Here is a 13,215-nt window from a genome sequence, read left to right as displayed (position 1 = left end):
CTCTTTCCCCTGATAATGCCTGCCTTCCACCCCATTTCCTCCCTGGGTCCCACTGGAAATGCAGTTGAAGAGTCGCCTGCCATGAAGCTGCCCCCTGGGAAATGCAGCCATCTCTGACTACCCCAAGAACCTCTGCAAGAGCCCTGGGGTTGGCAATTTGGGTGTTTGTTTGTTTGGGGGAGATTTTTTTTATTTAATTTTTTTGCTTTTTGGGTCACACTCGGCGATGCATAGGGTTTACTCCTGGCTCTGCACTCAGGAATTACTCCTGGCGGTGCTCAGGGGACCATATGGGATGCTGGGAATTAAACCCGGGTCGGCCGCGTGCAAGGCAAATGCCCTACCCACTATGCTATCGCTCCAGCCCCTGGGTTTGGCAATTTGGAAACAAAGCACACTTCTTCTAAAAACACAGCTAGGGCCTCAGATGGCACTGCACTGGTACATGAAGGGGATGGGGGATGGGAGTCAAAGGGGACAAGTGAGTCAGCGGGTTGAGGACTTGCAAAAGACTCCTGAACTGAGGGCAGGTTGACGACATCACCATCCTGTAGTGGCTACTGTGACCCACCACCTGCTTCTCACCATCGGGTGGGGGGCGGGGGTCAGGGGACCGGCCCCCACTGGCCATAGGGTCCTCACCTTCCGGGGAACTGGCCTCCAGTGATCACAGGGGGCTGTAAATCTGTCATTGGTCCACATTACAGCCCCTCATCACCACCCTCACTCCTATTTCTTTCCTCCTCTTTCGTCCTCTCCTTTTCTCCCCTCTCATCTCCTCCCCCTCCTTTCCTCTCCTCTCCTCTCTTCTTCTCTTGTCCCCTCCTCTTCCATCCCCTTCTCTCCTCTCCCATCTCCTCCCCTCCCCTCTCCTCTCCTCTGTCTTTCTTTCCTTTCTTTCCCCTTATCTCTCTTCCTCTCCGTTCCTCTCCCTTCCTCAGGGGTGGACCCCAAGCCCCCTCCTTAGCATACATCCTCTGTGCTAACAACTACCTCAGAGCGTGTTTTTCAGGGACCCCAACCCTCACATCCCCAGTTCCTGGGAGACAGGTGGATGGGAAAGCAAGCAGTAGTCCCCTTGGCAGCCCTTCAAAGAGTATGGTCACTAGGCTAGGTCCAGGGTGGCCTCTGCCCCCTCCACCACAGCCACCAGCAGGAATGGGTTGCCGTCCCTTATTGCCTTCAGAGGAAAGCCATGGAGGTGGCATCTGTTAGACTGACTGCATAGGCGAACCAGACCCAAGAAACCTCAGGATTTGGTTGGAGGGGGAGGGGGGCAGAAACCTATATGTCTGAGTGGAAAGAAATTACTTGATAGAGGAATTGGTTAGAGGTGAGGCAGTAGCGTGGGCCTGGTCAGCACTTCCGTCTGGGCTGGCCAGCGGCACCGAACATCCACATCTCTCGAACCTGATGCCCCACTAGACAGGTAAATGGTGGTCTGTGTGGGTCAGGTGGTCTCTGAGGTCTGGCTCTGACAGTCTGGTCTCCTGCTAACCTGGGTTTACAACCTGGAGCCCTCACAGATGGGACCTGGAGAGCAACAAAATGAATGTACCAGAAGACAGATTCTCTACAGTGGAGTTTTTCTGGCTAAACTGTATTTCTCCTTGTCCCATCCTGTCCCCCAGAATGCATGTGCGCATGTACACACACACACACACACACACACACACACACACACACACACACATACACTGAGATGGTTCAGTGGCTTGGAACGTTTCCCTGGCAGGCACAAAGTCAAACCCCAAGACAGCCCACACAACCTAAAGTGATCAGGAAAGTCCTGCTATTGGGGTTCCCCAATGACTAAGGCCCAAAAGATGGCTCTGTGGCCTCGGAAGCACCCAAGGCGCTGACTCCAACCCTGATACCATTTCATTTGTACTAACTAGCACAGGCCTGTGAAATTCAGAAATTCACCCCAAACCTAGCTCTGGAAGGCTTTGCCCGGGAAGGCCCAAGCACTGCTGAAGTGATAGGACTCCAGGCCTAGGCTCCTGCTGATCACACAGAGGACCCTGGAGATGCTGCACAGGGAGGGAGATTGAGTGTAAATGGAAGAGCTAACCACTTAGCTTGATTAGGTGGTGACAAATGCAGGCCGGGCTATCCAGGTCTGGGGGTTCCATACCAAGTTAGTGAAAAGAGAATATTCCGATTGAATGTGGCCACCAGCATTATCTGGTCAGCTTCCTCACTTGTGGGAGTCTTTGCCCACAGTCTTAGAGTGTCCATTAACCTTATTATAACCTGTTTCCACCACTAGGGGTGGGCCCGGGTGTCTGAGGAGTAAGGCCTAGGAGACACAAGGCACCGAGGGCGGACTCTGCTGAGGAGAGGCCTTTTTCTAAATATTTTCTCTCTAGGTTTGGCTGGAGACAGTCAACAGCCGCTCAGGGGCCTTGGAGAGCCAGCCTTTGTGAGGAAAAGCCATAGAACAGGACTGGGGGTTGAGGTTGGGGGCAGGGGTGGTGATGCAGGAGGTGTCTGGCCCACTCCCAGGCAGCAAAAAGTCAGGCCCACCCTCCCCTTCCTGGGTTCAAGCCAGGGCACCCACTGTGGCTAGGGAGTTCTGGGCCCAGGCAGACCCCAGGAAACAGCCTGCAGCCCTCCAGTCAGCTGCCTTGCGCTTGTTTTCACAGCTGCTCCTCTTGCTTGGCTGTTCCAGTGAGCAAAGGAATCTGTTTGTCTGAGAAAAAGAATGTTGGGGTGGGGGCGGGGAGTGAGGCGGCCCCAGGCCACCTCAGCACTCTAGAGCTCACCCAAACCGCTCAGACACCCAGGAGAGTTACCTAAAGGTCTAGAGGCCAAGGCCACGAACCCAGAGACATTCTCTCCGGCACCCTCCAGACAGCTTCGCTCCCCCACAGACCAGGGCTTTGCCCAGAGTCCCCAGGATGAGTGCCAGGCTGGCAGGCCGAGCACACAGAACGGGAACCCACCCTCCTGAGGTATTTTATTTGCTTCTTTCTCGCTTACAGGCAGCGCCCGCTGTCCAGACCCTACACACACACACACACACACACACACACACACACACACACACACATACACACACAAGGTCAGTCAACTTTGTGTGAAGTATGAGCCCACGGTCAGGCCCAGAGACAAATAAAGCAGAGAAGTGCCCCCATGTCAGCTGGAAGTTCAGCCCCGGCCCTTATCTTTGTTCTGAATCGTTCTGGGCAATCAAGAAGGAGTCCAGGTTACCCCCACTGGGATGGTTTGAGCCACAGGGTCAACTGTGCTCTCCAAATAGGTCCTCTGTCCCTCCAAGCATCATGGATGCCCACTCCCACCCAATGCCCCTCATTAGCCCCCTTCACTGACTACGAAGATTCCCTGAGGACTCCGTGGTGGAAGAGAGGAAACTTCTAGCTCTATTTTCTAGACTACAACAAAATCCCACCCCTAAGCGGTCAGATCTGGTTGGAAAATCCCCCGCTGCTATTGTTTACTGGCTTGTGGTGAATCCTACCCAGGTGTCCCAGTAAAATATATACTTACTCAGGCAGCAGAGATAGTTCAATGAGCTGGAGCATCTGCTTTGCATGCAGGATACCTAGGCTCAATGTCTGGCACTGCTGGTAACAACCCCCATGCACAGAGCTAGGAGAAGAACCCTGGGTATCACCAGGAATGCCCTAATCGCCTCCACCTCCAAAAAATGTATAAAATAGCTAATCCTCCCAAATCTTTCCTGACCAGATTAATCACGTAAATGTAATTGAGTGTCCCCACCACCTTGAAGTTCAGCCCTGAAGTGTCATAGGAGGTTGAGGGATTAGCCCTCAAGATTATATAGCAAGTGTGACCAAGAAGATGACTCAGTGGTTTAAAGCACTTACCTGGCAAGTATAAGGTCATGAGTTCCAACCCCGTGCCATCATATATGCTGAGGTGAGCAACACCTGGGCATGTAGTCTCAGTACCACACATGAGTTTCTGAGGTGATCTGACCACCCCACAGTCTGAGGTCCCTAGTGAAGGGAATAAGAAAGAGAGACCAAGGGCTGACCCTTCAGAAGCAGCCTGAGACTAGATTTGGAAGGTGGGGTGTTTGGTGATCTGGGCCTAGGAAAATAAGACAGGAAGGGAAGCAGTAAACACCAAGGCATAAGGAAACAAGCCTAGAGCCACAGGACCTTGGAGAACACCTCAGACGGACACCTCAGCATCATCCCACCTGCAAGTGGGAAGATGGGAACATCGACCTTCTAGCTGTCCTCCATCATTGTCTGGGAGTTACTCTCAGTGCCACCATTGAGAAGCCCTTCCATGTGGCTCTCAGGCCCTTGGAGAGTGTTCTAGATGGTTGAGTGCCAAAGAAATTGGCGACTAGAACCTAAGGAGCTACTACTGTGGAAGTTGACCCCAGTTCAATGTGAATTCAGAATTCTACTGGGTCCCTTGCATCCACTGCCCCTTTCTGGTACCCAAGGTTAGAATCTCCAAAGCCAAAACAAATTGAAAAATAGAATCTTCAAAGCTATCCAGCTGGCCTGAGATACAATCAGCCCATTCGGAGTTTGGGGGGGGCCAGTGGAACCGTCAGTAACCTTCAATACAGAAACCCTCAGTAGAATAGAATGGGGCTTCTGGGCAGGCTTCAAAATGGGGGAAGTCCTCGAGAATCCCCCAAGCCACACCAAGTGGGCAGGCAGATGTAGTCGCACCAGAAGGACCACACACCTTGGAGAGACTCAGGTTCCAAGCCTACCATTGCCTGACCATGGTCAGGGAGAGGCAGCTGCAGGCTCTGATGGTCTAAAATGAGGACACTGCCTCAACCATCCAAGATTTATTGTAAGGACTAGAAATAATTGGGTGGAGGGGGGCACTTCCTTCTTGACTACCTCAAGTCAGTTCTTTTTTTTTTTCTTTCTGAGTCGCACCCAATGCCCAGGGGTTACTCCTGGCTTTGCATTCAGGAATCACTCCTGGCAACGATCAAGGGACCATATGGGATGCTGGGAATTGTACCCGGGTCAATCGCATGCAAAGCAAATGCCCTACCCGTGGTGCTATCGCTTCAGTCAAGTCAGTTCTTAGAGCAACATTTATGTAATAGAAAACTCACCAATGGGGGTTAGAGAGATAGTACAGTGGGGAGGCATTTGTCTTGCATGCGGTCGACTGGGTTCGATTCCCAGCATCCCATATGGTTCCCCAAGCACTGCCAGAAGTGATTCAGGAGGAACCCCTGAGCAATGTTGGGTGTGACCCAAAAAGCAAAAAAAAAAAAAAAGAAAGAAAACCTCACTAAAGGAAGCATTTTGAAGGCTGTATGCAACTCAGTAGCATTGTGCATTTACACAGCCCTGTTCTCATCACCACTGTCATTTTATCTCAAAAAGAAACCCACACTCCGTAAGAAATCACTCCTTATTCTCCCCTCCCCCAGCCCCTGGAAAGCACCAGTCTACTTTGTCCCCGGAGTCATCCCTTCTGAACACCGCATAGAAATGAAGTTGCGCTGTATGCAGTTCTTTGGTTCTACCCTCTTTTACACCCCTGCAAAATGTTTTGAAGGATGTCCCATGATGCCAGAGCACACGTCAGTTACTTTGTTCTTTTTTACGGCTCAATGCTAGCCCATTCTGCTTAGCCACTCATGTAGCTGGACATTGGATGGTTTCGACTCGGCTCTTAAAAATATTGCAGCCACGAACATTCACACCCACATCCTTGTGTGCACAAATGCTCCATTCCCCTGGGTAGCTGCATCACATTGTCTTATATTTGGAATTCCCAGTGGCACAGTAACGTCATATTTCGTTTTGGGAGGCACTTCCCAATGCACTTCCATGTCAGCAATACCACTGACATTCCCACAGACAATGGAACAAGGCTCCAATATCCGCACCGCCCCGACAACACTTGTTATTGCCCTTTATTTTCCTTTTGAATTATAGCCATCCGATGGGTGGGAACTGGTCCCTCACGGCGGTTGGGCTTTGCATCTGCTTAATGACTAATCATGTTGAGCATCTTTTCACATGCTTGTTGGCACATATTTTTGGGAAGATGTCAATCATCCCCCAGCAATAAGTACTCAGGGCTTAAATCAACACATGAGAGCAGACTGAGGTCAATAGCAAAGGAGATTCTGAGATGTCCTTGGTCTCTGTCTCCTTGGTCCAGAAAGGTCAGGGCTACTAGCTGCCTTGAAAATGGTAAGGACTGTTGATTTACATCTGTGGGCCACAGACAGAGGAGGAGATAACAGTCGCTGACTTCTCTTTTTTCTTAATTTTGAATAAATTTCCAGGGCTAAGATCCCTAGGACAAAAATGAAGAAAGGGGGCCAGAGCGATAGTACAGCAGGTAGGGCACTTGCCTTGCACACTGCTGACTCAGATGTGATCCCCAGCATCCCACGGGGTCCCCTGAGCACTGCCAGGAATAATTCCTGACTGTAGAGCTGGAAGTAATCCCTGCGAATTACCGAATTACCGGGTGTGGCCCAAGAACAAAAAACAAAGAAAGATCTTGTTACTGCACCTTCCTAAAGTTCACCCCCCTCCCCCCCAGGCATGGCTGCATATGGGCATGGTTTTGCCATTACGCTCTTTGAGACATTGGTTGGCATTACAGTATTTTTTAAAAGTTTTGGCAGCCACAAATGAAATTGTCTTATTTTCATATATTATGCGGACATAATAGAGATATATAAAGTCAATTTGTACATTCCTTTTTTGGGTATCTGGGTATTTTGTTCATATATTAATATTTTCTTTTTTCCTTTCGCTATTTGTTGGGGGCTTTCTTGCCAGGGGGTGGAATCCGATTTTGAGCCATTCTCGCAGTGCTCAGGGCTTCATCCTGGCTCTGCATTCAGGGATCACTCCTGGCTGGGCTCAGGGGACCGTATGTGGTGCAGGGGATCAAACCCTGGTCAACCATATGCAAAGCAAATGCCCTATTTCCCACTGTACTAGTTCTCCAATCCCTACTTATAGTTTCTTGTCCGTATAGATAAGTGATCTCATCAAATAATTCTATCAATCATGTTTGTCTTCTACCTGCTTCCTTGTTATAATTTGATTGCAGTGTGTTTTGGGGTTGATTTTTGTTTTTTGATTTTGTGTTCAGCATTTTTTTTATGATCTGTATTGTAAAATTAACTTTTATTTTCTATTTTCTAATTCTTCCTGTCACATCCAAACTAAAAGTCCTTCCCCAGGGCGAAACATGGTTTCCAGATGAAAGTCTTCAGAGGGAAATGTTCCTGCTAGGAATAAATTGCAAAGTACTTTCAAAGGACTGGGTGACATTGGTTTCTTATTGTCTCCAAGGTACCTGGGGAAGTGGAGGGATCAAGGTTCAGTGCAGGGCTGCTGGAGACACACTGCTGGATTTGAATCCCAGCTCTAGCCCACAGGCAAGTGATAGAATGCTCCGGGCCTCAACATTCTTATCTGTACAATGGGGATAGAAATGGTCCCCACTTAACAGCATTATGAAGACCGAATGGTACATGAATTCTATCTAAGTTTATTTCAGTAAAGCCAGGGCCTCCGATCTCTGGTGACAAATGGGATAGAAAAACAAGCTAGGCCTTCTTTCTGATCCTGGTCAAAAAGAAGGCCACAGTCAGGCCCAGGCCTGGTTCAGCAAGACAGATGGCCACCTGGGCTCTCAGGCCTACCCTTCCAGCTAGTTCTCTCCTGCCTTCTGTCTGGTTTGAGATGGGGTTGACAAGACAGCCAGGACCACTAGTCAGGGACCTTAAGGGAAGCTCATCCCATCCACAGTCTTAACTGCCTGGGGCCTTCTGGGCCACTTTGTTTTTATCCCCTGAGGGGAGGAGCTGAGGAAGAAAACAGCCCCCATTTGTTTGTTCACTGGGTCTCTCCCCAGCGGAGGCTACCACTGGTCTGTCATCTCCCTCCCCCACAAGGCCATTCAGTCCCAGGAATTTTAATTGAGTGAGAATTAGAAACTTTGTTAAGAAGGGTCCCCTGAAGAAAGGCCCCAGAGGGATTAAAATGTCTGTGACTTTCGGGTGAAGAAATCAAATCCCTAGAAAGTGCTGAGGTGGAGGGAGTGTGACTTGGCCTCAGCCAGCGAGAGACAGGTCTGACTCACTACTGCCCTGCCAGTGAAAAAACCACCATCTCCACATGCCCTTCAGTTCCTGGGCTTCAAATGAAATCTCCCCTCATCCCCTCAGCCCTCACACTCCCCCACCACCCACAATCACCCCACAACAGAGGGGCTAATAAATAACAGTAAATAATAATAGTTGCCCTTGGCTTGGCAAATTGCTCTTCAGCCATGTTCCTCTTAGGTAGCAAACGAAAGCATTATTGATCCCACTTTCATATGAGGCAACTGAGGCCCCAAAACGTGGCCCTGTGGGGAAGGGGGCGTCTCAATTCAAGGGGAGCCTAAGTCTGAGCCTGAAGCTCGCTCTCTTGCTTGCTGTCTCTCTGTCTCTCTCGGTCTCTCTCTATCTCTGTCTCTCTCTGTCTCTGTGTCTGTCTCTCTCTCTTTTACACACACACACACACACACACACACACACACACACACACACACACACCCCAGCACCCACAGCAGTTTCACACTGAGTCCACCCTGGAGCTGAGAATTTAAATTTCTTCTTCTTCTTCTTCTTCTTCTTCTTCTTCTTCTTCTTCTTCTTCTTCTTCTTCTTCTTCTTCTTCTTCTTCTTCTTCTTCTTTGAGGTCTCATTGACAAATTAATCATTGTGTCTATTTCAGGGGTTCAACTTGATATTTTCTTATACATTGTGAACTCATCAGCCTAGGGAAAGGGTCTAGCATCTGCAAAATTCACTTTTTTCACCCAGTTGGTGCTGCTCTGTGGCAGGGATCCCCATTTGGTGAAACCCCAGCCAAAAACTTGCGCCACTGCCTCCTATGTTGGGGTAGGCCCCCCAAGAGCAAGCTCAGGAAGAAACCTTCTCAGGCCAGCTCCAGGGGGCTGAAACCCCAGGAGACAAGGAGCTGGGAGAGGGCCGTCCCGTGGCCAGAGTTGGGGACTTGAACACAGGGGTTAATTTTGCATTCCTTCTGGGGAACGCACGTGACCTGGGGAAGGAGGAAGGTGGAATGATTGCTTATATACCGGACCATCAAGGTCTTGGCTGTGTTCAAACCCAATCATTACTTCCAGGTAGTAATGTGTTTTAGGCAATGTCTTCTGCTTATGCTCAGCAATGCATGAGTCTCAGAGCAGCGGCCAGAGAAATGGCGAGTCGTCGGATATTGAGCGAGTGATAATGGAATCCAGGAGGTGGAAATTACAAGTCGAAAAGTAAAATCGATGCCCTGACTGTGAAATGACTGAATGCTGGGTGAGGAACTGGGAGGGGGGGAGGGGAGGGGAGGTCCCCTCCCCCCTCTTCCTACCCACGTTTTGGATACTCACGAGTTCAGAAGTTCCTTGAGGGCAGGGACCATATTTTAATCATGGGTAATCATATCATGTCAGGGCTGAAATGGGCCTTAGAGAGCAAATCGGTTTCATTTTGGTGCCAGCTCCGATGATCGTTTCGTAATGGCTGCCTGGAGCACAGGCTGAGAACCATTCGCCCCAGCCCTGGGCTCTGTGGGGAGCCGAGCTGCGATCAATTAGCGATGCTTACCAAGGACATGGAGGGGCGGGGAACTCAGCTCTCGAAAGCCAAACCCATCTAGTCCTACCTGCCCCCCTACTTAGATGAGGCCAGAACCAACCGCCTGGTTCCCGGCCACATCCCCACAGACGCCTGTCCCCTGACAGCCCTTCCAGGGCTCTGAATCTCGCATTCAAGCGCCCCATGAACTTGGATTGGGGACAAGGGAGCTGCGACAAGCAGATACGGCACCTTCAGCATTCCTAACCTCTGACTGAAATCGAGTGCTTCCTTCCATTATGAAGGTAGGCAAAAAAAAAAGGTGTGACAGTGGCCCCGTGGCTGTCACAGGGAGAAACCCGCAGCTGTCTTCCCACACATCAGAACAGCAGCTAGGGCTGAGATCATGTCCACGCCTCCCTGGGATGTTATTAGCTCTGCCACTAAATCTTGTTGAATGCATTAATGAAGAAGCACATCTATTACTACCTCCCAAAGTTGGTTTTTAATATTTAGATAACTGCATTTCAATGTAATTGCTTTTGTCTGTAATCCAATCGCCTGCATTGAAATGTGTCATTCCCAGAAGGGGGTCTGTGGGCTTCACTAGATGCTTAAGGGGGCCTGCCCTGGTTCCCCTCCAAAAAAAACTGGTTTTCCGAAGGTAACTGCTGAGGTTACAGGTCCCCAGCCTGCGTTGCCCACAGAGGAGTGGAGGTGGGCAACACTCTTTGGTACCTTGACTTCTTCGCTGGGACTTGGCAGCAACTGGCAACTGAGACAGTGGGAATTGGCTGCTCTCCACTCTGGGGAGACAGCTGACCTCGGGGGCTCCCTGGGCTCAGATGCCCAGACGGTGACAGCTCTGGCCCTGTGCCAGGCCTCCCTGGTTTGGCCTTGGGTGGCCATGGGCAGTCTGGGGCACAGCCATGCTTAGCCACGGCCTGCCCCTTTCTCCTAGGCTAACCTTGCCTTCTCTTCCAGCGGAGTGTCCAGCTCTCTGCCCATCCCCACCTGTTTCTGAGCCTCAGGGCAGGGGAGGCGACCTGGAGATTTCAATCACTGAACAGACTGCGGGCCACATCCCCTCAGCTCCCCTCAGCAGTTTCTCATTTCATTTTCAAAAGGCCTCTCTCTCTTTCCTTTAGACACGCAGGCACAGACTACCTGGCTGCTAGCCTCGGAAGACATCTCAAAAAAAACAAAACAAAACAACGATCTTGAGCCACATATTCCCCAACACCCCACACACACACACACACACACAGACACACACACGCTCCCCCACCTCCACTCCCCTCCTCCTTCGCTTTGGAAACCAGGAGGCTGGTTGGGGGAGGTAGCATGACCTGCTCCCGTGGCACGGACCAGGAACTGCCAGGCCGTCCTTCCCCCGACACTACACAGTCTCATAAATAATGTAAGAGTTTGGCATTGTAACCATCTGTCTCAGGTCAGTGAGAAATAAAACAGTAAATTCATCCCTATTCAAAAATCCCCATTTGATTAAGTGGGGGGAGGGGAGAGATGGGGATCTCTGCTCCCACTTCCGCAGGGATGGGAGTGTGGGGGAGGGGTTCTGTCATAGACACCATCGCAGGGTCTGTGACAGAATTCTTGCTTTTATTTTCAAAGACACCTGGAGGAATTCTAGAAGCATGGGTCAAGTGAAGGCCTCTCATTTTCCAGCCACATTCCCAGACCAGGTCTCTAAGATGCTTCTGGTGGGAGGCTGCTTCTTTTGTCCAAGGAGTCGTCTCCGTTGCCCTTCATGCCTTGCCCTGTGAGAAGTCGGAGCAATGAGCCTTGCCTCATGAAAGGAATGACTGAAATGGTGACTGTAAGGACGACTGTAAAGGCCATGACCGAATTTTCACGTTTTTTCACTTAGTGGAAGCAGACAAGGACTATCCACCACCACCATCCCCCACCCCCCAACGTGCATGACTTATGAGGCTGTGTAAAAGGCGTATTTCTCACTCACAATCTTCTCCAGAGATCCAGGTTTCCTCCATCTTGTGGGAAATCGTCCTGCCAATGACTTGATACGTGGCTTCTAAGGTCCAAAGAGAACGGAAAGAGGAAACGGGGGGTTCTGGGTAGAAGGTGTTGACATGTCAAGCATTTTTAGCTGCTTTCTACTGGCTAGGATTCAGTCACGTGCTCCCAAGCTCATTTTAAAGAGGGCTAAGAGATGCTGTCTAAGTGTGGACTCAATGAAATGGGTGTGGTGGGAATAGAGGGTAACAGAGGGTCACTGCCATGATCTTTACTGTTACCCTCTTGTCTTAGTGAAAGCTCTTTAGACAGCATGTAGCAAGCCAGCTTAAGTCGGGCTGGAAAATGTTGTCTGGGGATGACCAAAAAGACGATGCATACCCATACCACTCAGAATTCCAAGGGGAGTTGAACAAGAAGATTCAGAAAACAGTTAGACAAAGGAGTGGGGACCAAACCACTTCCTATTCTATGAGACCCCATGGATTTTGACCCTTTTTTCTTTGCTTCATTCATTCATTCCACAAACATTAGTGAGCATCTCCTAGATGTCATGTCTGGCTTTACTACAGGGACACTAACAGATGTCCCAGCTCCTATGGAGCCTACTTTTTGTTCTATTCTCTTTGCAAACCATTTTCTCTCTTCCTGCTAATCCTTCCCTTGTAGGACTGTGAAGAGGCTGTGTTGGTTTGTGGTTCTCAATAGCTATTTCTGTCCCTCGGCAGCTAGTCTTCCCCGCCTTCTACCTACAAGATGTCTGCAAAGATTGGTGCAGTCACTTGCGAGAGAGGGACTAATACGTGGGGACTTCCTGCTTATCATCCAGAGTATGTGTCTTACTTTGGATTCCCCCCAAAAAGACCCAGAGAGACTGGAGAGATAGTACACGGGTTAAGGTTTTTGCCTTACATGCGGCTAACATGGTTTGACCCGCAATACCTCATGGTGTCCTCATCACCAAAGGAGCAAAACTCTAGGTGTGATACCAAACTGCTACCCTCGGAAAAGAATTCAAAATAAACCCAGAGGCAAGAATTTGGGTGTCAGGGCCTAATTTGAATAATGAGTCCAGGAATCGTCAGTTGGGAATTGGGGACATGAAATGAAAAGAGGAGGAACAACAATAAAGGCTAAGTTTCTGAGCTCATTTCACTGTGTGCAACAGGGGCTCAATCCACTGTATACCTCATAGAGACAGCACAGAACACATCTCTGAATTGATCAACCAATGGGAAAGGAACTTAATATTCATCCATCAACTCCTTGATGATCAATGGTTGAGGAAATTAAGTTCCTCACAGCAGGCAACCAATCAAAGCAGAAAGATTTGAGAAGCCTTGGGTGGGGCTCGGGCAGCCTCAGTCTTCCAGGGATCAGAGCTCAGCCAGACTCCTCAAAACATGGTCCAGAACCACTCACCAGTATGGCTTATTGCGGTCAGAGTGATGGTACCATGGATAGGATGTTTGCCTTGCATGCAGCTGACCCAGACTTGATCATCAGCACCCCATATGGTCCACCGATCACCTCCAGGAGTGATTCCTGAGTGCAGAGTCAGGAGTCAGCCTGAGCACCACCAGATGTGATCCCCAAAGAAAACAAAACAAAAAACAAAGCCATAG

The sequence above is a fragment of the Sorex fumeus genome, unplaced genomic scaffold (assembly GCF_029834395.1).
Source record: "Sorex fumeus unplaced genomic scaffold, SorFum_2.1 ptg000086l, whole genome shotgun sequence".
NCBI classification, from domain to species: Eukaryota; Metazoa; Chordata; class Mammalia; order Eulipotyphla; family Soricidae; genus Sorex; species Sorex fumeus.
Note: the sequence above shows the minus strand (reverse complement) of the source record.